The sequence below is a fragment of the Cavia porcellus genome, unplaced genomic scaffold (genome assembly GCF_034190915.1).
Source record: "Cavia porcellus strain 051 isolate PalLab524CR breed Dunkin Hartley unplaced genomic scaffold, mCavPor4.1 scaffold_11, whole genome shotgun sequence".
NCBI classification, from domain to species: Eukaryota; Metazoa; Chordata; class Mammalia; order Rodentia; family Caviidae; genus Cavia; species Cavia porcellus.
The window spans coordinates 72,807,225-72,834,117 of NW_026947494.1; the positions used below are offsets into that span (position 1 = coordinate 72,807,225).

At 38.0% G+C, this 26,893-nt stretch overlaps 1 long non-coding RNA gene across 3 annotated transcripts in view; it reads right to left on the reverse strand.

Annotated features, from left to right (window-relative positions):
• The window catches only part of LOC111755677 (uncharacterized), a 202,648-nt gene that overhangs the window by 51,982 nt on the left and 123,773 nt on the right, over positions 1–26,893 (reverse strand). For 2 of the 3 annotated variants that reach the window (XR_010050610.1, XR_010050611.1), the window contains 3 exons: positions 14,813–14,940; positions 12,533–12,659; positions 1,815–3,930 (listed from right to left, as the gene is read on the reverse strand). This is a non-coding gene — a long non-coding RNA (uncharacterized LOC111755677). Of the gene's footprint in view, positions 1–1,814; positions 3,931–12,532; positions 12,660–14,812; positions 14,941–26,893 lie in introns of those variants that run through there. The other variant, XR_002790228.2, reaches the window with a different exon arrangement.

Consider the following 26,893-nt stretch of genomic DNA (forward strand, 5'->3'; position numbering starts at 1 on the left):
ACCTCAGATGACAGCAAATTGGGGAGGGTGGCAAAACCCCAGTCAGCAAGCTTCGGAAAGACCCTAAGCAATATGGAGAGAGCCACAGACCCTCTTAACACACTTGTCTGAAAGAAACCAGAAACATGACAAGATAGAAATTTAAAAAAAAAAAAAAAAAAAAACTCCAGCTGCTGACCCTGGAAAAATAAGTGCAGGAGAGATAAATACAGAAGAGAACCAGTGCAGTAACCATCCAATACTAGACACAGCATCAGCAGACATAAAGAAATACCTTCATGACCTCAGAGATTAATTTAAAACTGTACTTCTGATCCAAGTGAGGCAAGATATAAAATTATTAATTAAAGAAATGGTAAGTCCCTCCCAAGAGAACACAGATGGAAGAACAGAGGAACTCAGAAAAGAATGAGAAACCTTTGATGAAGAGTTTAAACATAACCTAGAATACATGAAACAGATCCAAAGAGATTACTAGGAAACTAAAAACTCCACTGAAAGCTGGCAAAATGCCTTGACAGAAACTAAATTTAACCTTTTGAAACTTGAAGAGAGATTTATGATATATGATTGTGAAAGAAAAGATCTCTTAAAAATAATGAGGAACCAGGTAGAAACAATTCAAAGGCTAGAAGACGACAAAAGGATCTATAACTTAAGAATAAAAAATGTAAGCAAAGAAGCAGGAGTAACCAAAAATGAACTACAAAGAATATTCACAGATATAGTTAAGGAAAACTTCCCAAGCATAGGAAAAAGAAATGATATCCAGATAAAAGAGGCATACAGAACTCCAGCCACCTACAACCAAAACAGATCTACACCCAGACATATAATAATCAAGATTCCAGAAATCCACCACAAGAACAGAATATAAAGCAGCCAGGGAAAAGAAGCAGATTATCTACAATGGAAAAATTATCAAAATAACAACAGATTTATCAACACATTCTCTCAAATCAAGAAGAGCCTGGGGGGAAATAGTCCCAAGCCTTGAAAGGAAATAATCTGCAACCAAGACTGATGTACCCAAAAAACTCTCTCAAAATTCATGGAGAAATAAGATGTTTCCAAGACAAGGAGGAACTGTAGGAGTTCATGGCCATCAACCCAACCCTAAAAAAAAATACTGAAGGACATTCCAGAGAGAGAGGAAAAAATACCAAGATTCCAGCAACAGTGGCAGGGAGCCCTCAATGAACAGAGCAGACAGTGAATGAAGGAGTAAAGTGGACAAATTATAGCAGAAAAATAGAATAGCAGACATGAGGCAGAGATGGTAAGCTATTATCTTTAATATAGATAGCCCTGATATACTAAAATAAAAAAGAAACAAGCAGAGTAAATTAAGAGGCAGGTTCCATCAAGATGCTCTGAATAGGAAATACACTCAACCAGAAAGAAAGTTAATAAACTGAAAGTCAAAGATGAAAAAACAATGCTATATGTGACAGGAAACCAGAGAGAAATAGGGACAACTCATCCAGCAGCTGCAGATAGATTGGAAAGCTATGACACTTTTGGGCAGTGCAGAACTACACAGCTGGAAGGAAGGAAAACCCTATGACTTTAGTGAGTAAAGGAGTATAACTCAAGATCAAGTTCAGGGGTAGAAAGGTTCAGCAACACTCAAGATAAGACAATGGGCTGGCCCCCTAATCTAAAAACTAAAGGAGCTAAAACATACAAAACAGGAGCTAAAACATGCAAAACGTACAAAGCATCCTGAGAAGGGGAAAGATGAAAAATAGCCTAAAAAAGGAAGGCAGAGGACATTGTTAATAGTGTATCAGGATTTAAAAATCACAGTAGTCTTATCTCTCTGTTTAGTTTGATTTTATTTTGTTTTGGTCTGTCCACTCATATCAGATTTGAGGGCACAGAGATCTAACCCAAAAATAGCAGGTTATACCATGGTAACTATCCTTAATTTTCTATTAACATAAACTGAAACTCTGTATTACATTGTCTTACTATGACTGATCTTATTTGAATCTGATTTGTTAGACCGCGGTTTTGCCTTGGCTAATTTTATTTGAATTTTGTATGCTTGACAGTATCAAATCTAAGAGTAGTGGCAACTACTCTGAAGATGACAAGATGTAAAAGATATCCATACCGGTTTTGATTATTAACCGCTTTCAAGTCCTACAATGTCTTTAAAGTTGTGTTTTTATAAAAATAGCTATGTAATACTATGCTTAACTGTATTAAGCATGATGATGTGGACAAGTCTATTGAAAATAACAAGAGAAAGCATAGTAACTATGGTAGATCACCTAATATTGTGGTCCTATGTGTCTTTTTCATTGCATGTTTTCCTAGGAATTTGTTTTGTTGTCTTGTTATGATCTGTTTTCCCCTATAATACAGAGAGGATAGATATACATGTAGAAATTCACACATTGAAAGAATTCTTTAAACTACTTATGTGAATAGATTATATAATACACGAGGTAATGAACAGATACTCTGAAGAAGAGACACTAAGAAACCCAACGCTAATTCTGTAGCATTATAATATAAAATCTAGCAATACTATTATTCACTGTTCAGAGTGATATTAGTCTAGTCTCTTAAGTTCAATTTCAGCATAAGTAAAGATAAAGACAGCTACTACGAAGAGAATATGAGACATTATGGTAGTCATTATTGACTTCCCCAGTGTCAGGTCTTGAAGACCGAAAAAGCCTTCATCATCCTGTAATGATTTGATTATATGCAGTATGTATAATATGCAGTATGTATTCAATGTGTGTGAAGATGGGGACAACTATTTGGAAGAAAACTAGAGACAGTAAGATAGATAGTGAAGATCTCCAGTGGACTTGCTTTGAAATCCATATTTCTTTAACTTGTTTCTTTATGAGCTGTTTTGTTCTGTTTTGGTATGTTTAATCCTATCCTCTTTAAGATAAAAAACAAGTGTGTAGGACTGATAACCATATTACTAAGTTTTTGTTGGATCATTGAGCAAAACTGTTGGCAGTGTCACTATTTGAATGTCACTCTGTATGCTTTAATTTTGTAACCTGAACTACTAACTGGTCAATTTCTACTGCAATAAGTTAAATGGTTATAAAAGGAACACATCTGAGTCACAATGACAAGGGTGTCCGTAGGAGAGACATCATTAAGAACATGAACAGCACTGGAAAGACCACCACACCAGGAAGGAAAGCACAGTTTTCTATGAGCTGAAGTTCTCCAATTCACTTGACTGTTATAAACGCTTAGTAAAAGTTGCTAAAAGGTTTAGTACAAACTTCATCCTAAACTTTATGTCTATATCTTATTTTCTTGTGTACTTTGCCTCAAAAATTTCTATAAGACTATACCTTACTGTAGACTCTAAAAGACTATAAATTACTATAAAGATTTCCACAAAACTCCTAATTTTGCTGCAAACTTTGTTATTTCATTTTGATTTTAAGAAACACTTATGAGTACCTGATGAACGGTGTCTGAGGTTAAAACAGTGACTGTCACATAGTCCTTGTCCCAGGGGCGTTCTGTTTACTGAGACCTTGTCCCTGTGAGTGGGTGTGTATCATACTGTCATGGGAGGCTTACCTTGGAACTGAAAATTATTCAGGCACCTTCATAAAGTTCAATTTTGGGGAAAATATGCATACTTTAAGTATATGACAAAGGCTAGAAAATGTTGCTTAGTTCCAATACCTATAAATAATTTTAAATGGAGAGAGCTATTAAAATGGCTATAATTTTTGGATAGTTTTAAATGAGACAGCTAAAAGAAAACACCATATCTCTAAAACACAGATGTGGCCATTTCTGGAATGGATTTATGGTCTTCTTGTGACTCTAAGCCACTGTACCCAGTTGTTTGCTGATTCAGAAGTCCACTGCTCCAAGCAATGAGAACCAGGAATTATGCCTCCCCAGGGTCAGGTGTCCTGCCCAGTTGACCTGCCATGGAAACAAATAGCATTAGTAGGATTTTTCTATGGAATTTTAAAAGCAGTTTGAGGGCAGAAAAAAAGAAATCTATTAAGTAGTTAAAATACTGACTAATAAAATGGAATTTTCTACAAAAAATCTTAAATCAGACATTACTGTAGTTCCTCTCATACTGTGAATTAGTTGCAACTGCCTCCTGGACACAGTTTCATGAAGAACGACTCCACCCATGAACATATGCAAAGACTTGAGAGCCACACGTGTCCGTGATTTACTAGAGTCATGGAATCTAGCTAAATAACTGCACAACAGAATAGAGACAACTGATTTTTAGATAATGGAGGGTAGGTCTGAACAATAAACAAAAATCATGTCATTGTAAAGTATTTACATAATCACAAAAAATGAATAAAATCTCTGTTTGCCCTTTGAGATAGGAATGCTCATCCTGGTATGTTTATCTTGTAGTAAAATGTCAAAATTGTGGATTTATTTCCATTGCCATACATTGATACTTAACCTGAAAGAGAATCTTCTGTACAAAGTAGTCACTTGTCTTGAAATATGCAAGACTTAGGTTTGGTTACTCAAAAAGTCAAGTATAATCCAGAGGTTTCATTTTGCCATTCCTTCTATTATACCTACTCAGCATTTATATGCTACATTACCTCCTGATAAAGAGACCGCAAACCTGTGTTAATGATTTATAAAGTCATGTGAAATGAATAGGTAGAAAATGAACTCTGAGAAAATTATGAGATTTTTAAAATATATTGCATAGTGTTACCTTAAAAGAAGTTGTTCATATTACAGCATTTAGGCATGATGAAAATGATCAAGCAATGCAAACATAAACTGTTCTTTTTGAGGAACTAACAGAAGTTAATAGTACAGCTATCTATCATATATATTTATACACACACACACACACCTCTGATCCTCCCAAGAACCTCATTTAGTAGGGCATAAGAATATGTCTTTACCTTATGTTAGGCATCAGTTCATTGATTCATTAAAATATTTATTGAACAGTGGACCTATGCGTGAGTCCATCCCATGAACTGAGTGTTTGTTAAGGCCTGGATGGATGAGAAATTCAGTGCTTACTCTTTATTTAAAACCTACTCTGTCTGCCACAGGGGCTTACAGTAAACTAAATGTAAAATGAACTTTATAATGATCAGTAAGAGACTCCCTTTGTAAGAACAGAAGCAATGAAATAGTACATAGACTTGGCGGTTAAACGATGGTGTCAGTTCCTGAGATCCTGCAGTATGTTGAATACGGACATCGCTATTGTTGTTTGTGCTTGTATGTGAAGGCAGTGTTGAGAACTATCTTGGAATAACCCAGTAAACTTTCATCATGAATATGACATTGATGTAGCAATGAACTGAGTTACTAAACGTAGAAACAAGTCTTGGATCTTATTTTGGAATTTTAAAAGGCTGAATATACTCTTGAAGGTTAAGATAAATATGATTATGAAGGGATAGTTCTTAAATTTTTCAAAAATGGGCAAAATATGTATTTAATTATGCTTAAAATAAAGGAAAATAAATATTTCCCAGTTCAACATATACTCTCTTTTTACATAAGATAGCAGCTTTTTTATAAAATGGTTTATTTTGTACCAAATATAAAGGAATATGGTCCAAGAACATGGATTCAGATTGCTCTGAATGACATATTCCAGTGTGGAAGAGGTTGTATGAAATGTTATAGCCATAGAACAAATCAAGTAAAGCAATGTAGCCATAAAATACATTAACTAGGGGCATTAGGTAAGTAGGACACAACAGCGCATATCTGTCTTCTTTAGGTTTCAGATGTTAACTTACGGAATATTTAACCTGTAAAACTAGTGGAAGCTAGAGGTCTCCAAGAGTTTTATGTAGTACTCATGAGGATGTTAGGGTAGACACAGAGGTTGATGCTAAATGGTTGTAAGAGGGACTGAAGGTCGCCCAAGGTCTTGATCTGTAGCAATGCATCTTTCCCACAGTCACCATGTTCTTCCCAGCCAAAGACAGTCTGCTGCCCCTCCAGTACAGGTGTGGCATGATCAGAAAGCTTCAGTTCACACTCAAGAGCAAAGCATTCTTGATGCTTTCCTTACTGTTTGCCACAGCTTCATTTCTCATTTCATCTCCATCTTCTGACTACCTTGTTGATAAAAATGACACAAACAAATACAGCCCAATACATCCTGGCTGTGTGGTGTCAGTGGATCCCCGCAGGAGAGCTTCACAAAGTTGAGATGCTATACCACGTAGAATGTCGGCTCCCTTTATTGAACAAGATGGTTAATAAAAGTTTATTTTGTCTACTAGACTCATGAGTACTAGAATTCCACTTAAGAATCTTTACTTTCCCTCAGCAGTATTGTTTTGCAAGTTGTCAGAGCCTCAAGGAGGATGCACACTGATGTAAATTCCTAATGCCATGTTTATGTCCACAGCAGGGCTGCTAATGAGGCAAACGCTCCAACCAGAGCAGCCCCGCTGCCAGGGAAATATTCTACATTCCAGTTCCTCTCACTGGGATAGAGCATAATTTTGATCATAAAGTACAGAGCTAACAAAAGAATTATGTCTTTTAATAAACTTAGAAGTGAGAGTGTATGAGGCTTATTCACAATCTGCCACGGTCATTACGTCTTACATTCATTTACATTCCATGCTCTCATTCCTGTACGTCCACCTTCTTCATGATTTTGTTCCCATTGTTCCTAGGAGAGTAGATCCAATCCCCACACAAACACCCTCCTGTCCCCCATAGAATTCAGGAGAATTGTCTTTGCACTTGACTCTGAAACCATGAAAGATGCTTTTAATTGTGGCTTTCCATCTCAAAATCACTATTCTATAGATATAAAGTTATAGTTTAGAAAACTATGACTATTACAGCAAGTACATCATCGTTAACTGAACAAAGACAAGTAATTTCTAAATCAATTTTAACAGCAAAATCTTGAGGTACCACAAATCCACACCCTTATGCTCATGGATCACGATGTCACCTGGACATGTGGGAATAAGGTGACAACCAGTGTTGAAGTGTATAGTTGGGAAATGATCTATAATCTTCTGAAAGATATCTCCAGTGTTAACAGCTAGACACTTGGAGATAAACAATAAAAGTTTCACCATAGAGGAGATGGTTCTTTCATTTTGTATAAGGGGAGAGGACAAACAGAGGTCATAGGACAAGCATCAGATCCAGAGTGACTCCACTTTGAAATGACTGGCTGTGAAAACGGCAGCCTTGCACCAATTCAGAGGCTCACTGGTATTCTAGTCATGAGATTCTCTTCACGAGCTCTGGAGCCACACTTTAATCACTAACAGGAGCCTGAATGGCCTTTCTCCTTTCAGTGTGGGTGAAGACAGATACTTTTCTTTTTACTCATTTCTGCACATAAAATATTCAAAATTTCCTAGAGGATGGAAGATAATAACAGGAAGACTAGACACAGCTTTTTCCAAGTGACTTCTTACAGTTGTTTTTCAAATCCTGGCACGAACTGAAATCTTATAATAAGTTTCTCTGGATTTCGAACTGGCCTAGATTTTTCCAGTATTTTTGGAATGTGTTTGCTTCACAAATACTAAGGGAAGAGAAGATTAAATGCAGCAATAAGTAACCTTCGTGATTTATGTATAGATAGTTGGGCCCTCTGAATTCCAAAACTATGGATTAAGTAACAATTGATTGAAAATATTTAGAAAGTAAAGCATTGATACTGAACATGAACAGATATTTCTCTTGTTATTATTCCATAAAAATACAGGAAAATGGTTATTTAGAGAGCACTTGCATTGTATTAGGTATTATGAGTAATCTAGAGATTATTTAAAATATACGGGAGAATGTGTACAGGTATATGTAACTGTCATGCTATTTTAGATAAAAGACTTGAGTGTCTAAGGATTCTATTATCTGAGGGGAATCTTGGAACCAATACTCCATGGGTCTTCAGGGAGAGCTATATTTACCACAATAAGTGGATATGAACATTAACTGGATGTGAATGTTTCAACTGGTCATTTCTAAAAGTCCCCAAAATGGAAAGTAAGACATATTTCGTGTACAAGAATCCATAAAATGTCTTTGCACAAAATTTTGCAAGTAGATTCGATGTCTTTTACTCAATCATGACATATTTATTGGTTCATCATCTTCCCTTTGTTTGTTGATTTTGGAACTTTCAGCTGCCCACTTTGCAGGATGGCGCCCTAAAATCTACTCTCTACAAAATACCCAAAGTAAATTTTTAAGCATGTGCTGGGTCATGTCGTTATTTTCTTATGTCATTTAGTAAATTGTATGACAAAGAAAATTTAAAATTCATAGCATGATATGCCAAGGTCTTCTAGTAAATAAAATAGCAAACATTACCTAAGTGTTATAAGCAGAGTGACGGGTAAGAATGATGGAGGAAGAGGAGCAGACCAAGGCAAACAAGGACAATGAACAGACGAGGCCTGACAGGAGGCTGACAAGAGCTGACATGGTGGCCTGGTAGTTGAGACCCAGAGGGACACATTAGGAGTCAGCATTAGTAAACCCATGCACGCAGTGAAAATTTCAAAATACAGAAAAACATTTTGCATGCTGCTTTCAGTTGTAGCAGGGAACACTAGGGTAGAAGCTTGATGGGCATTGCACAGAGGAGGGGAGAAGTAGAAAAGGACAACAGGAAGAGGTGAGGGGGTGTGGAAACTATTCATCAATGAACAACAAGGGAGCACTTAGTACATGTAAGGCACTCTTCCCAACATTTCAAACACACAGCCTTCCAAGGCAGCCACCACTACCAGTCTGTTGTAAATGAGAAAAATGGGCATGCAGATAACCAAACTTGTCCAATCAACTTGTTTGTAATTGGCAGAACTGAGATTCAAACTCAGTTTTCTGGCTCCATAGACTACATTATTAATCACTCTGCAGAAGTCTCCAGGTTGGAGAAATTCAGCCATATACTTAAGGATCAGCAGAGACGACTGTAAAAGAGACGTGGATAGAGTGTGGGACATGCCCAGCATCAGTGGCTAAGAAGTTCTAGAACTCAGAACGATGCACAAGTTCAAATCCTTGCTGCTACACTATTCTTCTGCGCAGAACCAGAGTTTTGAAGAAGACAACACCTGTGAACCTTGTTTATAATCTTTGAATGCTGCAGATATTAAAGACTATATTCAAACTGCATAAGAAAGAAGATCAGCAATGAACTGGCGGAAAAATTTTACTGTGAGTTTTTAGTACCCTTCCCTAGGGTACTGTCTGCTGATCTGTTTAGTAAGCAAATCAGAATAGCCAGCCAATGAATGATTTGATTATGTCTAATGTTTACATAAGCAGAGACAAAGATATGTGCTTAGTCTTATGGTGGCAAACTTTATGAAACAAAGTTTACCACCTTACTCAGTTTTGAGTGTGCAGCTGAGTGGCGCTAAGCATATCTGTACTGCTGTAAACCACCACCAGAATCCACTGAAAGCTTTTCAACTTCCTCTACTGCCTCTATCCATGTAACATTAATTCCTCATTCCTCTCACCACCAGCAATCTCCATTCTGCTATCTCTGTGAATCTGGGTTTTTAAAATTTTCATCAGATGCTTCGTGAAATTTGCAAAGAGAAAGATGCTTCCACCCAATATAAAAGTAAAAATAAACATAACCTTAAAACTAAAAATACTCTATGGATTTTTCTGGGTGTTCTTTCTCACTGCCATAACTTCCCTCAGGCAGTGACTGTGCTTAAAGACACTGTGTCAATACTGAAGTCTCCATACACTAAGGAATGGGGAGTTAAGGGGAGCTTTAATATGGCTTTCATATGAAAATCTTTTTGGTTCTTTAACTCAAAGATGTCCCTAAATCTTAGAAATGTTTGAACTGCTACAAGTGCCACAAAATCAAGACTTGATTCAATGGAAGAAGCCTGCTTTTCTCTACAGCACCTCAGTGGAAACAAATCTGTGTCAGTTGAAAAGCAGGGCCAGGTGGATGTTGAAGGTTTGTATGTACAAAATATACATACTTGATTATGAAATATGCTTAAGCAAAACTGAGAACACAGAATTCAGAGTAAGTCAGATGTGAGTTCAAATTTAGCTCTGAGTGTACAAGGCCCAGTGAATTCACACCTTTGAGTCTATTGCTTTATCTGAAAAATAGAACTAAAGTATGATTTCACAGGTCTGTGTGAGAACTATATAAAATAGTCCATGAGAATTCGCTGGTATCTGTCAGACACACTATAAATGTCATTTTTCTTCTGGTTTATTTTCTATTATAACACATTGTTACACATCTTGATTTGTTCCCTGAGGTTACATAGATACACTCCAATATAAGATAGTATCTTGCAGTATAATTATTTTTACAATATTAACTGAATTCAAACCAATATCTTTTCCTTTTTATTCTGAGATTTCATGACGCAAGTATGCATACATGTGTGTAGATATGTGTAATTTTAACCTATATTAAGAATGAATCAGTAGTGACCCCGGTTGTCTAAACAGCTTTAGAGCATAGCAAGCATTTCTCATACTGAAAGTGGTGATGCTTCAAAAGGAGAATGTCAAAGAGATTTGCTGAACTCTCTTTTTAGTTCATTTACTGTTGTATAACAGAACATCTGAAACTTTATTTTATTTTCTTTTAAAGAAAAAAAAAACACAAAAATGAAAAAACAAAAACAACAGCAAAAGCAAAATGATACAAATAACAAATAGCAATATAGAATTTCAAAACAAGATGATAGAAATTTAACAATGGTTGTTATATTCAATATTGTTATCTTCAAAATAGTTACTCAGGTTACTAGCTATGGGCACGCAAGACTGATCCTTTGAGCAGTTTCTTTTCTTTTTACTATTTTTCTTCTGGGTCTCATTTACTCTTTCAGTTTCTTACACTGCCAAGTCAATATGCTGTTTACACATGTGAGTCTGATTTATTTCACTTATGAGTATGGTTTTTAGTTGGATCTATTTGCCTGTAAAAGCCTCTAGGTTATCTTTTTTAAAACTGTGAAAACTTCATTATATAAAAATATCACATATTTTTTATCCATTCCTCAGTTGATTGGTATTTGGATTGCTTCTGAGATCTGGGGTTGTTACAAATTGGGCAGCTATAAACATGCACACCCAGATATCACTGTGGTATAATGTTTTCAATTCTGGGAAAATACCCAGAAGGAGAAGAGCTGGGTCAAATAGAACCTCTAATCCTAGTTTTTAAAGGAATCTCCACACTGATTTTCATAGTGGTTGTATCAGTGTACACTCCTATGAACAAAGAGAAATGTTCCCTTTTTCCCCCTGTCTCACCAGCATTTGTTATTGGTTGATTTCTTGATGTTAGCCATTCCTTCTGGAGTGAAATGATATCCCAATGTTGTTTTAATTTGAATCTCTCAAACAACCAATGATGTTGAACATTGTATAATATATTTATTTGGCATTTGTATTTCTTTATCAGAAAACTGTGTATTCATCTCAGATGCCCATTTATGGACTGGGTCTCTGAATCTGAGAGCTCTTTTTTCAGTTCTTTGTATGTTCTAGATAGAAGCCCTTTGTCTGAGGGACAGTTGGTAAAAATCTTTTCCCAATCGTGGGTTAGCTTTTCACTCTCGGTGATTTCTTTTGATGTGCAAAAACTTTTTAATGAAATGAAACCCAAGTTGTTGATTCTTTGAAGTACTTCCCGTGCAGTTTGGATTTTATTTATGAATTTTGCCTATCCCAAGCAAACTTAGCAGCGTGGCTGGGTACAAAATTGACACTCAAAGTCAATGGCATTCCTGTATACAAACAAAAAACTTGCTGAGAGAAATTAGGGGAAACATATCCTTCACAATTGCATCCAAAAAAAAAAAAGACTTAGAAATTATTCTAACAAAGTATGCAAAAATTTATACATTGAAAATTACAGTACTCAAAAAAATCAGAAGAATTCAGAAAATGGAAAGATCTCCTTTGCGCATAGATATAACAAGAACCAGCATTTAAAAATGGCCATATTCCCAGAACTGTTACAGATTTAATGCAATGCCTATCAAAACACCATTAGCATATCTTAAATATCTAGAAAAAACATTCTGAAAATTCACCTAGAGACAGAAGAGACGTAAAAAATAGCAAAGGAAGTTCTTGGTAAACGAAGCAAGGCAAGATGCCACATAATTCTGACCTGAAATTACACTACAAACCTGCTATAATAAAACCAGCATGGTACTGGCAAAAACAAAGCAAAACAGAACAAAATAACAACAACAACAAAAACCCCAGACCTGAGGATGAGTGGAACAGAATAGAAGACACGGACACAACTATAAACACACTCAGCCACCTTACCTTTGGCAAAGGGGCCAAACATGCTCCCTGGAGGAAAGACAGCCTCCTTAATAAGTGGTGCTGGAAAAACCAGCTTTTCACATGCCGAACACTTAAACTAGAGCCAGGCCTAATACAATGCACTAAACAAGTCAAAGTGGATCAAAGATCTAAATATTAAGACAGAAATGCTTAATCTACTGGAAGACAAAGTAGGTGCAAACTAGATAGTTTGGAAGAAAAGCAGCTTATTTACCTCCCAGTTCTGGTGGTTGGAAGCTCAAGGGAATAGTTGGTAAAGCAGCCACATTTGCTCAGCCTCCCCACGGGATGGGGTGCTCACGTTATTCCATAAACAGTAGCAAAACGGGAGGGCAAGCAGGCTGTGGGAAGAGACACAAATGAAGGGTAACCATGCTCTACAACAAGCATCCCTGAGAACGACTTCAGGGTCCCTAGGAAGGGACAGTTCGCTCACTCCTGGGAGATGGCACCCATCTACTCCTGAAGGTTCTGACCTTACAGTCCCGACACACCTGCCATCTTTCACAGGGCCACACTGAGGAACTGAAGCACAGCATGAGTTCTGGTGGGGACAAGCCACATGCAAAGCACTGCAGCTCTTCAATCAGGCCAGTCTCTGGGATGGCTGCCCTGGCCAAATCTGCAAAAACTCTTACTAAAAAATGGAAATTCTTGTATTATCCTGTATCACATTAAAAAAACTTAATATTTCAAGAAATAAACTAAAGAGCTTAAGGAACTGCAAAGAAGGCTCAACTGTATTCTTACTTCTATTTGGTTTGCATGTGACATGTTAATGAATTTATAGTTAATTTAACCAAATCGCAATCCCTGAGCAACCAGATGGAGGCTCTCACATGCTAAAACACTGCTAAAATCACCATTCTCCCATGGATTCTAAAATCGTGTTTGAATGCCTAAGATTTCTGAGTGCCCTGCCTTAATTAGAACAAAGTAGTTAAAACTCTGGTAATGGAGCCAACACTTGTGTTTTGGCAAAAATCCACATTGGGATGAAAATGGCTCTAAGCGAAGAACAAACAACAAAACAAAATTATTTCAGTTTGACACAACAGTCCAACACTTACTTCTTGTGTGGTTCTCATTTCCATAAACCAATCAAGTTCATAGATGGCGGAAGTGCAGTAAAACTGGCCTTGGGACCCGCATCAGCCCAGGTCTGCCATTGGCAGCTGCATGCACTGGAAGTACCCACCACCCAGGTCCCTCTGCTCTGATTTCCCTTCCCGTCTCTTCACTTCCCAAATCTTCCTTTTCTTCTTGTCATACAGCTTGACTTTCCTGCTCCTAGGAAGCCATCTTTTCATTACTTTTTCTGAAGAAAGTCAGCTAATGATGGAGAGATTTACCAGTGTTCTTTCACACGGTACTCGCCACTCTCCCAGCCATTCCTGCTTTCTGTCTACCAGCTATAAGCAGAAGTAGGGGCAAAAAAGATGGATGCTGAGCATCACGCCTGGGTGCCCTGTCTTCATGTAAACCTCGCACAGTGTCACAGCTTGCCTTTTAGTAGCATCCAGCTTTTGTTTTTTAAAAAAAAATTATACCCCAGATTCTTCCAGACCTCACTTGTTTATTTGGACTGAGAATCAAGATTTAGTTTTCATTTTATTATTAATTATCTATGTAAATGTGTGCATTCTCTTAAACCCTGAGTTTCAACACTTGCAAAATAAGTAAAACAGGATAGATCTGGGTTTTTTCATCACCTAGTTCTACAATTTCTTTATCCTTTAATATCCACGGTGGACCTAACAGCATTAAATATCACATAATTATCACACTGCAGCCAAAGCAACCTCCCAGTACCGCTGCTGGCTGCCCCCACCAGGTAATGCTGTAAGAACTTCTTCATCTGCATTGCAGAGAACTCATTGTCACTGAGCTCCCCTAGGACCACTGCACTGTGAACACAGCGAGGAAGGGCCTGGCTTTCCTGAAGGTCCTGAAACGCAAGCTAAAATCTCACACTGTGCTATTCACTGAATACTTTGATCCTTATAAGACCCATTCCCCAGCATCATGTGGGAAAGCTGTACCATCTTAAATCAATCACTGGTAATGACTTCTCTCCCTGGTCCCAAGTTCAAGTTCTCCATGGTAAATGAAAGGCTTTGTAAGTGCATCCCATTGCCTCTTCAAGTTCATAATTTAGTGCTGGGGATTTCACTGCTTTACCTCCCTAAACGCCATCTATCACTCATTAAAACGTAGGTCCCAAGAAATATCTAGGTCAAATCAGAAACAAATCAATGGTTCTCTAAAGTTTCAGTCCTCAGTAAAAATTCCTAATAAGCACACATTGTTTTAAAAATAGTAGATGGATCACTTTGAGTGCTGTACCAAATGCACACTTCTTATAGATCAGCGTTGCTTGGATTCATACATAAGAAATAGACTTGGTTTCCTGAACTCTGGTCTCTGATTTACTCTTTCCCAGTTCTCAGAGAAAGTTATTCAAAGCACTGTTGTAGTGCCTGAGGAGACTTACTGTGAGGACAGCGGGAGATGGCTGGCTGCTGGAATTTTCTATGAAAAAACAAGTCGATGTGGCTTGGCAAGAAAAGTCCGGAAAATGTGAGGCAGGGAAAGAGTGAGGAGGTAGCGTCCACACAAACGCTGTGAAAAGAAATAAAAATTACCGCCTTGCCAGGAAACTTCCAAACCAAATATGCAAACAACAGAGAATAAACCTGGCTTCCCACGGCTTTACATAAATCTGATAGTTTCATAACAACTGCCTCTTCCAAACCACTGACTATATTTAGCTGTGGGATCACCTGTGATCTTATTTGAGCCTCTATAGTATAATGTACGGTTTATATTCACAGATTCACTACAACTTTCTATATTTGCTGTAGAAATGAGATGTATTTAAGGAAACAAAACTTTGAGGACACAAATTTGAATAAAGCTCATATGACTAAGTCTCTATTTACAGCCAAACACTATTTGGAATGAGACAAGAGCAAAACAGGGTAGGAAAATGTAGAAATATCAGTAAACTTTTTTCCTGTAGTGATTTTTTTAAGCTTTAAATATCTATATTTATGTACTTTGGTGTGCTTTATGTAATTTAAAGGCTTTTCTAATGTTTTGACCACAGAAAATGTAACTGTTGTCTGGAGAATCCACAAATCAGAATCTACCCACTCTGGGATATTGGTTTCTTCCTATGTTCACAGGCTGAGCTCACCCAGTCCCTCATTAACGCAGCTCCTCATCTCTCCAGGACACCTGCTGGGTCACAAACTTCTCTGCTGTCTGAGGATGTGACAGGCTGCCTTTCCCTGCTCATCTCACAAAAGCCAAGGGAAGCCTGTGCCTCTGCTTTCTCCTGGAAGACTGCCACCCACCCTTCTTCCAGCCCCCTGGGGCCTCTGCTCACAGCTCAGTTACATTTCCCTAATGTTATAATCATCCATTTATGTTCCTGCCATCTCTCCTAGGACACACTCTTCTGAGTGCAGGTGCTATATCTTACTTTGCGAATAATTCAAAATACCAGAGGGACCAGAAGAACTTTGTATACTGATTCATAGCCATCATCTAATGACAGTGTTTTGCAACACAGTAAACATCCTTGATTTGAGAACTTCATTCAGTTCTCAACACGAGGTCTAGTTGAAGCCCGTTTTGAACATGCGCTGCCCGAGTGATTTTCTCAAATCATAAACCTCATGTCGATTGCTCATGGAACACCCTTTCTCTTCTTCTTCCATCCATATGCTATGGTCTGGATACGGTTTGATCATCCCCACAGCAACCCATGTTGAGATGTAATCTCCACTGGGAAGTGGTAATTGGTAGGACCAAGTTCCACCATATGGAGGTGACTGGTGATGAGAACTCTGCCCTCACGATACATCACTCCACCCATGGATTAGTGGATTGAGTTACTAAGGGAGCAACTTTATTATAAGAATGAGCTCTTCCTGGGACACCTCCTCTGTCGCATGTCTTAAACAGTCCTGAGACAGAATCCTGTAGATAGTCCTCATCAGCAAGAGGACCCTAATCAGGTACAGGCCCTTGCTCTGGGACTCCCTGGTCTCCAGAACTGTCAGAAACAATTTTTTCTTATGTACACTACCTGCTCACGTATTTTGTTACAGAAACAGAAAATGGACTCCGATGCCTTCCTAGAAACCCTGAAGCCCTCCCTGTACAGATGGAAAATGCACATTAGGGCAGGTTAGAGAGCTGTCCTCAGACACAGAAGAAAAGCTGGTTGCTATAACACAACCTCAACTATGTTGCACACCCCCAAAACTATTCTTTCTAGTGTTCTCGGGAATAGATGAAAATTCTTCTACTTGATTTATAAGTAGCTTCTAGGACTGGCCCCTTTTTATTCCTCTAATATGAAATTCCTAGTAGCTCCTGAGTCCCAAATATGGTCAGTAAACCCAAGTAATTTTCAATCCTGCTGTACCCTACGACTCCTTCTGCTCTGGTACTGAGTAAAGGTTTCTCCTGGGCCCAAATCTTTTTCTTCTTGTAAAGAAACTGAGAAAGTTCATTAACTTTTTAATTTCTTGACAATAGTGATCACAAACACAGTTCATTAAATGTTAGTTGAATACATGTCATGTAATAGACCCCTGGGGCACAGGAAGAGCCTACCCTTGCCCTCACATGCCCTGATGTGTGGTCTTGAGCCCTCATCACTCAAAAAAACTTGTGCTGTTGTGTTTCCTGCTTAAGGACAGTGGATGCTGAATTTCAGGTCATTCTGTTTGATGACTTTAACTCTACCAACTTCCTGCACTCACTGTCCCCTTCCAACTATTTAAGGTTTTTCTCAGACAGGGATCGAATATGATCCGACATGGTGCCTGAATCAGGTGACTTCGGTTCTCCTGGAATATGACAAAGGCTCTCTTTATGTCCTGGTAACGAGATCAACCTCTCTCTTTCCACCGTGAGGCAGTTAGACCTCTATACAAAGGGCAATAAAACCACTGCATACGATCACAGAAGAAAGAATTGAGAAAGTCCATGCTCATAGTTGTCAACCAGCCCACATGAATGTTCTTGATCATATCTACTCTTGGAAGCTAAGCAGGGTTGTTCCTGGTTAGTACTTGGATGGGAAATTTACACTTAAAACAATTTTTAAAAAAGTTACAGTTTACCAAAACTTCAATCCTGGCTTTATCTTCTGACAGAATACCTCTTAATATGATTTGTAGATTTCCTCCTAGTGCTTTGGAAAAGAGCATGAAAATATATTCTTGAGTCCAGAGTCAATACAACTCATTTTCTTATGAGTACTTGCAGGAAGGATTTTTATAAACTTGTTTATTTGGAGACAGATCTAAACCTTTAATATCTCATCTGCAAATACTTTACAGTTCTGTTCAGCAGTTTCTTTGATTTTTGTTCCCCTTACATAACCCTGTGAGTTTAGGACCAGTTGAAATAACTATGACCGTTTTATGGTAGGTTTGGAGAGATTCTATCACTTGTTCCAGCTGTTGATGTTATACCAGCGAGGGGGCTTCAGTGTTCTATTAGATGAACTGGCAAGAAAAATGTGAACTACTTTGCATAGTGAATCTTAATGTAAGATACCACCTGGCAAAGGCCCGCATTTTTCTTTTGTTTTTCTTGAGTCCTGCATGTGCCAAATTACATAATTCTACAACCCACCCAGTTGCTTCAATCTGCTGTGCCCAAGAGAGGGTAACACGAGGTCTCTGGCTTCTCGTACCACTAGCCTTGGAAGGAAAGACAAAGAGCACAGAAACTAAGAGCACAGGAGGAGGAAGCCCTGAACATAAACACCGGCAGCATTAGTTTTGCTCCAGCAGACTCTAGACCAACTAAATGATGATTTTCTGTCTACTTCAAGGTGACTAGAATGGCAAGAATTTGCAGAAATCTATAAATCTATGTACTTTTACTGGTTAGGTTAGTTTTAAAAGACTGATAAAATGAACTGGCAACAAAATTGCCAGTGTGACTTCGTCTGTCATGGAAAAGAGGTTATAAAAAGTAAGAAAAGTCTCATGTGCTTGGCACAATAAGAGCAAACTGGGAAGAGAGTTGATCAAAGTATCCTGAAAATCAACACCAAATCCTCCTCCTCTAACCTACACACACACAGTAAAAAGTGGCCACTAGCTCACCTTCTGTCCACCACAGCTAGGGGCAAAATTACTTTGACGTGATTATCTTCTCATGTAAAGAATAAAATATTTGAAGGTCTTAATTTCTTGACATATCTAATCTCTGATCCTGTAATTTGATTTCTTAATTCCTCTAACATTTGTCAGAACTTTTGAGGAGGCTGTATCAAGTTATTATAGATGCATTATGTAAAAACTAAGCTCAACAAATGCCTGTGGCAGCGTCACCTCATTGAATTCATTTGCTTTCTTTCTCATCGCTCCAGACAGTTGATTATTTCAGACAGTGCTTTTTTTGGTGCATAGCAAGGATGAATATGCAAAGAAGAATGTACCATTTACACATTTATCCATTTCTGATGCCTATTACCATATATATGCTGCTGGTTAATGTCTAGGAAAGGAGAAAAAGGAATGTTTATCTTTTTTATGGCTTCCAAATCCTATTTTATTCTGTACCGGTACTTAAATTCTTTTCAAGGACTTTATATTGAGACTTTGGCTGCCACCAGCATCCTTGCCACTGATGCCTCAGTGCAAGGTCAGTGATCCACATAGCAAGCAGAATTCCTATCCCAGTCTCTTTATTCTGTGCCTCTATGGTGGTGTTTATTTGGATTTAGCAGTACCAGGTAGCTCCTTTCTAATATCCAAGATCAGTGGCAGAGGATGGCTTGGAGTAGAAGATTTCATGATTCACTCAAAGCACTCTTGTAGCTGGAGATATTTTAGAGGTCCTGAGGCACCAGTAAGATGGGAACAGATCAGAATGATGATGTCTGCTAAAAATTCTATTATAAAACACAGTGTAATTTTGCTCCCAAGTTTGGTATCACGATACTGGGGGAAAGAAAGTACTAATAAATAGATAACAAAGGTCAATATTAGTAATGAAATTAATTGGACAACTTCCAAATACTTCAGCTTCTTAATCCCATTAGATCCAGTTGATAGGGAATGATACAAGAAAAGTCAAAACAATTAACTGAATAATTTGGGACACAAGCTCTTGTAATATAAGATTGTTTAACTTTCACCTTCATATTGTAAATGTAGGTGAAGAATTCTGAGTGTTTTCAGCTTGTATCTTTTTTAAAGTACACGAATATAAATCAGTATTGGAACAATTCAAGATTATACTGCATTTCATTGCATAAGAACAAATTTACATAAAATAGAAAAAGAGGACAGTAGGTACCTTTACCTGACATTTGCTATTGGCTTCACAGGTAGCTAATGTTTGTTCAGAGCTATCTTCTTGAAAGGAGAAAGGCCAAATAAATGAGTTCTGAGAACAGCACATGTGTCTCCCTCTACGTCTTCAACCTCGCCAGGGCGGGAGCCCACAACAAAGAGCAGAGCGTACCCTGCAGAGACCACGTTGGAAATGTCCAGCAAGGCAGCCAGGTCATTCTCAAAGCAGTGAAAGAAAAAGCGCTTTTTTCCCGAAATAGCTAGAACTGTACCTCATAGCAATTTTTAGGGACACACAGTTTTCTTAGTAATCAAATTGGGGTCATGTGCGTGAGGGCTTCCTGCTATCAGCTGTACTATTGAGCTGCAAAAGCTGTGTACTGCTCAGCTTTCAGTTGCAGGGACAACACTAGAGCAGCACCACTTAGGGCAGAGGTCTTATTTCACTTTCACAGGTTTTGGGCAGAAGTAGAAACACAGTGGCAGGAGGGCTCGGTGGAGCCGGGCTGCTCATTTTATGGCAGACAGGGCACGTAGAGGGGTATGTGGATCCCAGAGGGTTTGGACAGCCTCACACTTGTGTGATTGTAGACCGAATAGCCGATCTCTCTTTGGGGCTGGATTTTTTTTTTTTTTTTTTTTTTTTTTTTTTATGATTGCAAGCTTTTATTTTAGGATATGTCCTTTGTTCTGGCACCTCTAAATTTCTAGGATTTCTGTAGTACTCTTGGCTTTATTCAAACACTACCTTCTCAGTAGAACATTGCCTGGCCTTCCAGGTCTACCTTTGAAATTAGGGTGTAAGCTTCTACCGACTACATAACTCTTGAATTCTGTATGCTTGGAAAACCAACACCCTGTGGATATTGCTAAGGGTTGCTGCTACTTCTAACAGTGACCAGGTCCTTTTGGATCACAGGTGCAGCAGTATCTGCGTTCATGGGCAGCATGAGCACCATGAAATGAATCCTAGAGAATGAATTCTGTAAGTACTCCTGATCAAAGAAAAGCTTTAAATTTTGTACCCCTAAGCTGCAGTGCATGGTGTCTTACGAACTGCTGAGATGTCCTCAAGGCATTTTTATTTTGTTTCTAATTCAAAGTTCTTGGCATTTCTAAAATAGTGCTAATTTTTCAGCTCTCACACTTCTTTTGGTCCTAGTTTATGGTTTGTTAAAGCAGAAGTTTAAGTTTTTCAAATATTTCCACTATGCTTTTTTGCTTTCTGTTCTTGTTATGAGGCTGGCTAAAAGCACTAATCAGGCCACAAATGCTAGAGGCCTTGAGCACTAGACCCCTTGAAAATTCTTCTTCCAGATCAGCCAGTCTGTTAACTTCAAATTCATCCTCATTCTAAGCTTTAAGACATGAGAAAAATGTAGAATGTTTTTTGTCAGAATGTAACATGTTCTGCTTCTAGTATAATTTCCAGTAAAATCTTGTTCCCGACTAAAACCTCCTGAGATTGGCCTTTATTCTCACATTCTATCAACATTATTTTCTTGTGTGTCCTGATCAGACGGACTCAAAACCCTCTGCTTAGAGCATGTTAAGCTTTCTCTAGTCCACCTCTCTAATTTTTCCAAATTTCTCCAGCACACCAGTTTTAGAGGCTTTCCAGTTCAAGGTCAAGTATAGTCACAGGAAAAGCCTTACTTCTTTGGTGTCTCAATACCAATTTTCTCTATTAGTCAGCTTTCTTGTTGGTAGAATAAAATATCTGGCAACCACAAGATAAAGGAGGAAATAGTTTATTTTTCAAATGACTTCAAAAGGTTCAGTCAATGGTAGGAAGACTTCAAGGTGGAAACACATTTTATGTTTTGTCTTTGCCTTCAAAAGCTTTTCTCCGTGCTCATACCCTTGGATCTCTCTCTCTCTCTCTCTCTCTCTCTCTCTCTCTCTCTCTCTCTCTCTCTTTGTTGGAGTAGAGTCTACTTTTAGAAGCCCATGCCTCCTTAATTGTCCTATCTCCTTCTATAGTCACAGTGTGTACAGTTGTTTTGAGATAAGAGCTTATAAGGGACCCAATCAGCCCAGAGCAATTACTCTGACACAAAGACTAACACTTCTGTGAGACTGAAGTAAGCTCCACAGCTTCTTGATTAGCATCTACAAATGTGTTGCATTCACTTGTAAATCTATACTTTTATCTATTTAGAAGCTGAGGGCAACTGCAGCATTACTAACATCTGGTATCTGGGAAATATTTTAGTAGACAGTTTTTACACATAGAGAGTAGTGCCCAACACTTACTGTTGTCACTGCTTCCAAATAGCTAAGAAATAGCAATCTGGCAGCAAACTGTGTTTCTGGTTTCCTAAGATAAACACTTACCACTGGTTGCATCATTGTCTGTCTACCGAGGGTTAAGTTAGCAGGTAGCAAACACCTTGAGAATTTGATCTATAAACATGATTGCTTAGAGAGAGTTCTTCATCTTGTTTATACATAAGATAGATAACCATATTACTGAGTTTTGTTGGATCACTGAACAGAACTGTTTGCAGTCTCACTGTTTGAAAGTCCCCTCTATATGCTTTAATTTTGTAACTTCAACAACTATTTCTAAGATGACAATATGTAATTAACTAGTGATTTCCTACTGTTTATTTTTTCTGAAATTCTGTATAACTTGTACCCTTTTTCTGTTTTTTTTCTTTTTTCTCCTTAAATAAAATTAAAAAACAAACAAACAAACAAACAAACAAAAAAAGATGATACTGCAGAGGGTCAGATAACCCAGGAAACTGTCAGAATTCCTAGGAAAGTCCCACAGAGCATTAATCATCTCTCCTCAGATCACTTTACGTCTGAATGACATGGCTATATCTCTACTCTCTTCATAGGCTTTCTCTTCAGTCAGTTCTATAGCAAAAGTGCTTCTAATAAATACTGCATTGCTTCTGAAATCACATCAATAGAAATGCAGCCTTTTACATTTTCACGGTTTTAAAAAACTTTTTTTTTCTGATTCCCTTTCCAAAGATAAATATCCTCCCAGACTTATGAAGGACTAACACTAGAAATTTAAAATAAGTAAAGTAGAAAATGCAAAGTAATGCATCTAACCTACTCAAAACCACAGTTTAATATGAAGCATACTACAAGAGTATGTGCTGATTCTTCTTATGACTCATGATTGACCTCGCCCTGAAGCTGGTGGCCACTGTCCAGTATCTTAAGCAAGCACTGGTCAGCACACCTCTAATTATCTCAAGAAAAGAGTCAAATTCAAAACTTGAATTAGATTTTCTATTGAATGTGTATTGTTTTTGCACTATATTGAAGTCAAAAATTGTTCAGTCACTGCAAATTGGGGATATCTGGATATTAATCAGCAGTTGTAACAAAACGTCTTATAAGGCACTCAAAGATCAACATTATACTTTACAATGACACAAACAAAAGATTTAATCACATCATCACTTGCATTTTTCCTCTGAATTCTTTCTTGATTTTTACAGACTGATGATTTAGTGCTTTAACTTATGTCTGACCATGCCAATCTTAATCCAGGTTCTTCTGAATCAAGACACATGGCAACGTTTGGTTTTTTCACAGAAAAATTATCGTATTTGACCTCCTCTCAAAGAGCCTTTTTCTGTCCTTGAATTCTCGTGCACTTGAATTACTGAGTATTAATTGTATCATTTTATTTAAATTCATTAGTGTTTGTATGTCTTTCTAGTTATAGAGTTTCAAGGACAGAAACAATCACTCTTTTGTTTCATGCACAATGCCTGCTTGAATGATAGAGTACAAAAAATGACTGTAAAAACTTTCAGTAGCAAATGAATATGCACTTTTAATGTGTGCTTACAAATAATAATATACTATTCAGGCTGATAATTTTAAAAAGTAAAGATGTTTAACGATACAATTCACATGACTAAGTCTTTCTATATTATTCAAATTTACATTTAAACTGTGTTATTGATAAAAAATCTCCATCGTGCTCCTTGAAAAGTGCTGTTGGAAAATTGTCAGAAGTCCACTTAAGGCATTACAGGCGATTTGTGTAAAAGTGCTTTAAAATGTGTCAGCAAAGAAACAATAAAAAAATTGGTAATACCAGTTAGTTGGATGTTGAGTACTGTAATACATAGCTTACTTAGATAGTTAGTTCTGATTACTCCTCACTGATCAAATATTTAAGACAGTTTCTGCCACATAAAAATCAAAATGATCATGAAAGGTAAAACATTTTGCACTCATTCAGGACACAGAGGCAGCCATGACAGCAAGGGAAGGACAGACACAAGTAAACTTCCAGAGTTACTTCATAAGTAGCGAGGATGATAGAATAAATGCCTTGGAATGCAGAGAGAGGTTGGGTTTTTTTAGTACCAGGGATCAAACTCACGACCTTGCACTTGTCAGACAGGTACTAATTTAGCCAATGAGCTAAATTACCCTAAATTTTAAAATGCATAAGTATAACTAACCTGCCAAACATCTTAGCATCAAAGTGCACTGTAAAGTCTAGCTGTTCAATGGTGACTAGGGGGCTAATGGACACCCCCTGAACTGCCTATCACAGCCTCCCAGGTACCCAGCAGGCCACACGCACTGTCCAGCACTCTTGCACAATGGACCTAAGAGGGTGGTGGAGAAAGAACTCACCCTAATTTACCAGTGCCTCGGGTCTGCCCCATATCTGTAAAATTCTGCCCATAAACACCAAAGAGATGCTTTTGATTTTTTGGTTAGATTCCTGAATTATGCATAGCTTTAAAAAACTGATTTAACACACAAATGTCTGCCCACAAAATTATGTTAAAATGTGTTAACAATTGAACTCAGACTGTCAGTGATAAAGCTGTCTGTAGAATAGAATAACTCAGTGCTTCACGTGATCGAATGAGGACCATATGGTTGAACTGCATTGACCTAGAAATATATTTAATTGTCTTATCTATGCCATAAGGCACGTCTCCAGGTCAGTTCATGCCTGGGTGCTATCAGAACTTAGGTGGATAAGAAAACCAGTAGAAAATTGTCCAATCCTTAATGTACTTTTATTACATGCAGTCTGGGAACAGTGATAATTCCATAATCACACTGTTTGGCAGAAATTTGTCATAAATAATGGATCATTTCTTTCTTGGTAGAATGAATTCGGAAATCTTCTAGCGGAAATAAGAATGCAGACGCATTTCAATACCACTGACTTAAACGTTTCAGGAAGGGTTCCTTTATGTCAGGAAAGTGTTCCCGAAAGTGAACTTCCCTGAACTCTATACTAGTAACTAAATTCTAGTGGGGGTGATCTGCAAAGATGTTGGATAAAGAGCACAAAATAAGAGTTAGGGAGAAGGTTTTCAAGATATCTGTTGTACAACATGTTAACTAGGGCGACTAGCATGAATCATATTCTCAAAAATCGCTAGAATATAGATTGTTATTTACAAAGATGTGAGGTAATGCAAGTGCTAATTATCTTGATCTAACCATTTATAATGCAAAAATATTTCAGAATTGGACATTGTAAATGGCTAATGCACACAATTTTTATTTGTCAATTAGAAATTTATTTTAAAATTTCCTTCCCCACACACAAAAGTCCGACACTTATTTAGGACCCATACACAAATGGCAAACCCATCCCAGCACTAGTCCTGTGAGAACACAGTGCCAAACTCTTAAATTTCAGAATCCCCAGGAAGCACAGGTATACCTAACACATTCAGTCATAAACAGGGCATCTTATTAACATCTTATTTATTGTTGTTCACATTTTCTTGGTACTGCTAACCACTTTTTTGCAGAGAAGGAATGAATGAATTTTTTCTGACTTTCTTTGGTATTTACTGGGCTCTCCAGGGAATAAATCTGTGCTTTCACAGTGACTCCTCTCTCTGTGTAACTCTGTATAGCAGTGATTTTCCTGGGTACCACATTCCTGCCTTGGAGCACTTGACTTACTCATGTCTTAACGCAACGGGAATAACAGTGAGACAGTTCATTCCCAGCAACCACAGACACCCATTTTCTCATTGTGGAATGCAGAGGACAGCCTAAAATAAGACTCAGTGCTAAGTTTTCACTCACAGCCTCATCTCACAGATGATATCCTGTCAAACTAACTCATTTAGATTCATTCAAAAAACCTGACTTAAAGGACCAAATCCAAATGGTCTGTTGGATGGAGCCACTCGCACGTCTCTAACCTCAGAGAAGTTCTCAGCTATTGGAGAAGACATCAAGCAAACAAATGCTTGGATTAGCAAGATTAATCAGTTTTATTTCTTCTTGTCGGCAAAGGAGAAACATAAGTATTTACAATGATATGAAGAAATTTGTTTTTATCCTTTTTGAAACATCTGTCTTGTTATCACTAGATATCAAGCTCAGTAGCTAGCTTATATTTGCTGGGGTTTTTTGTTTTGTTTTGTTTGTTTTCTTTTTTGACCCATGGCAGATCTGTGATCTTGGAGGGCATTAGACCAGCCCATCAGCTCGAGCCTTGGCAGATTGAAAAGATGTCTAGGTGAGGAGAGGGGCAAGAAAGTATTCTTCAAAATATTAGAGGAGAGTAATTGTTAAAATCCCTGTGGCTTGCCAGGATTGTCTAAGGAACTTCAGGTAAAGCGTATGTGACTAATAGTTAGAGAGACAACACAAAGCCTGGCCTCTCTTCCCAGGCCTGTTCCTAGGCTTGCAGCCTATCACATGCCAGGTTCTCGATGGGTCCTGAGGACAATCTGAATTGGGAGCTGGCACTAATGCAGTCACATCTCCATGGCAGAGGGCCTGATAAAAACCCAGGGCAAGGCACAGACAAGTCCTCTTCAAACACTGATTGAGTGCAAGTTATACACATGTCTATGCGGAATGCCCTGAGGAATACAAGAGAGGTAAGATGCATCCCTTTGCCCTCCTTCAAGATCTGCTTGATTCTAAGAGGAGGTTACATAATCCTTATTCACTTGGGCACAATTCAAGTCCCCCACTTTCCCCACACAATGGTGGTGAACGTGAACATTACCTCTGGGCAAGTGGGTCACACAGCATCACCTGGTAGTTATTTTAGACTCAATTTGGGTGATGAGACGTCCTCGTGGGAAATTTCAGCAGAGACTTAGGCCTGGTCTAGTCCAACTACGTCACATGGACAACCGAAGTGGCCCCCTGGACCTCTCCCTGTTGCCTTTCATTTTTCCTACAGGTGAAAGCCAGGCCTCGTTCAGACTTGAAATTCATTGAGATAAATAGGATTATGATAAAATGATCTGCTTCTC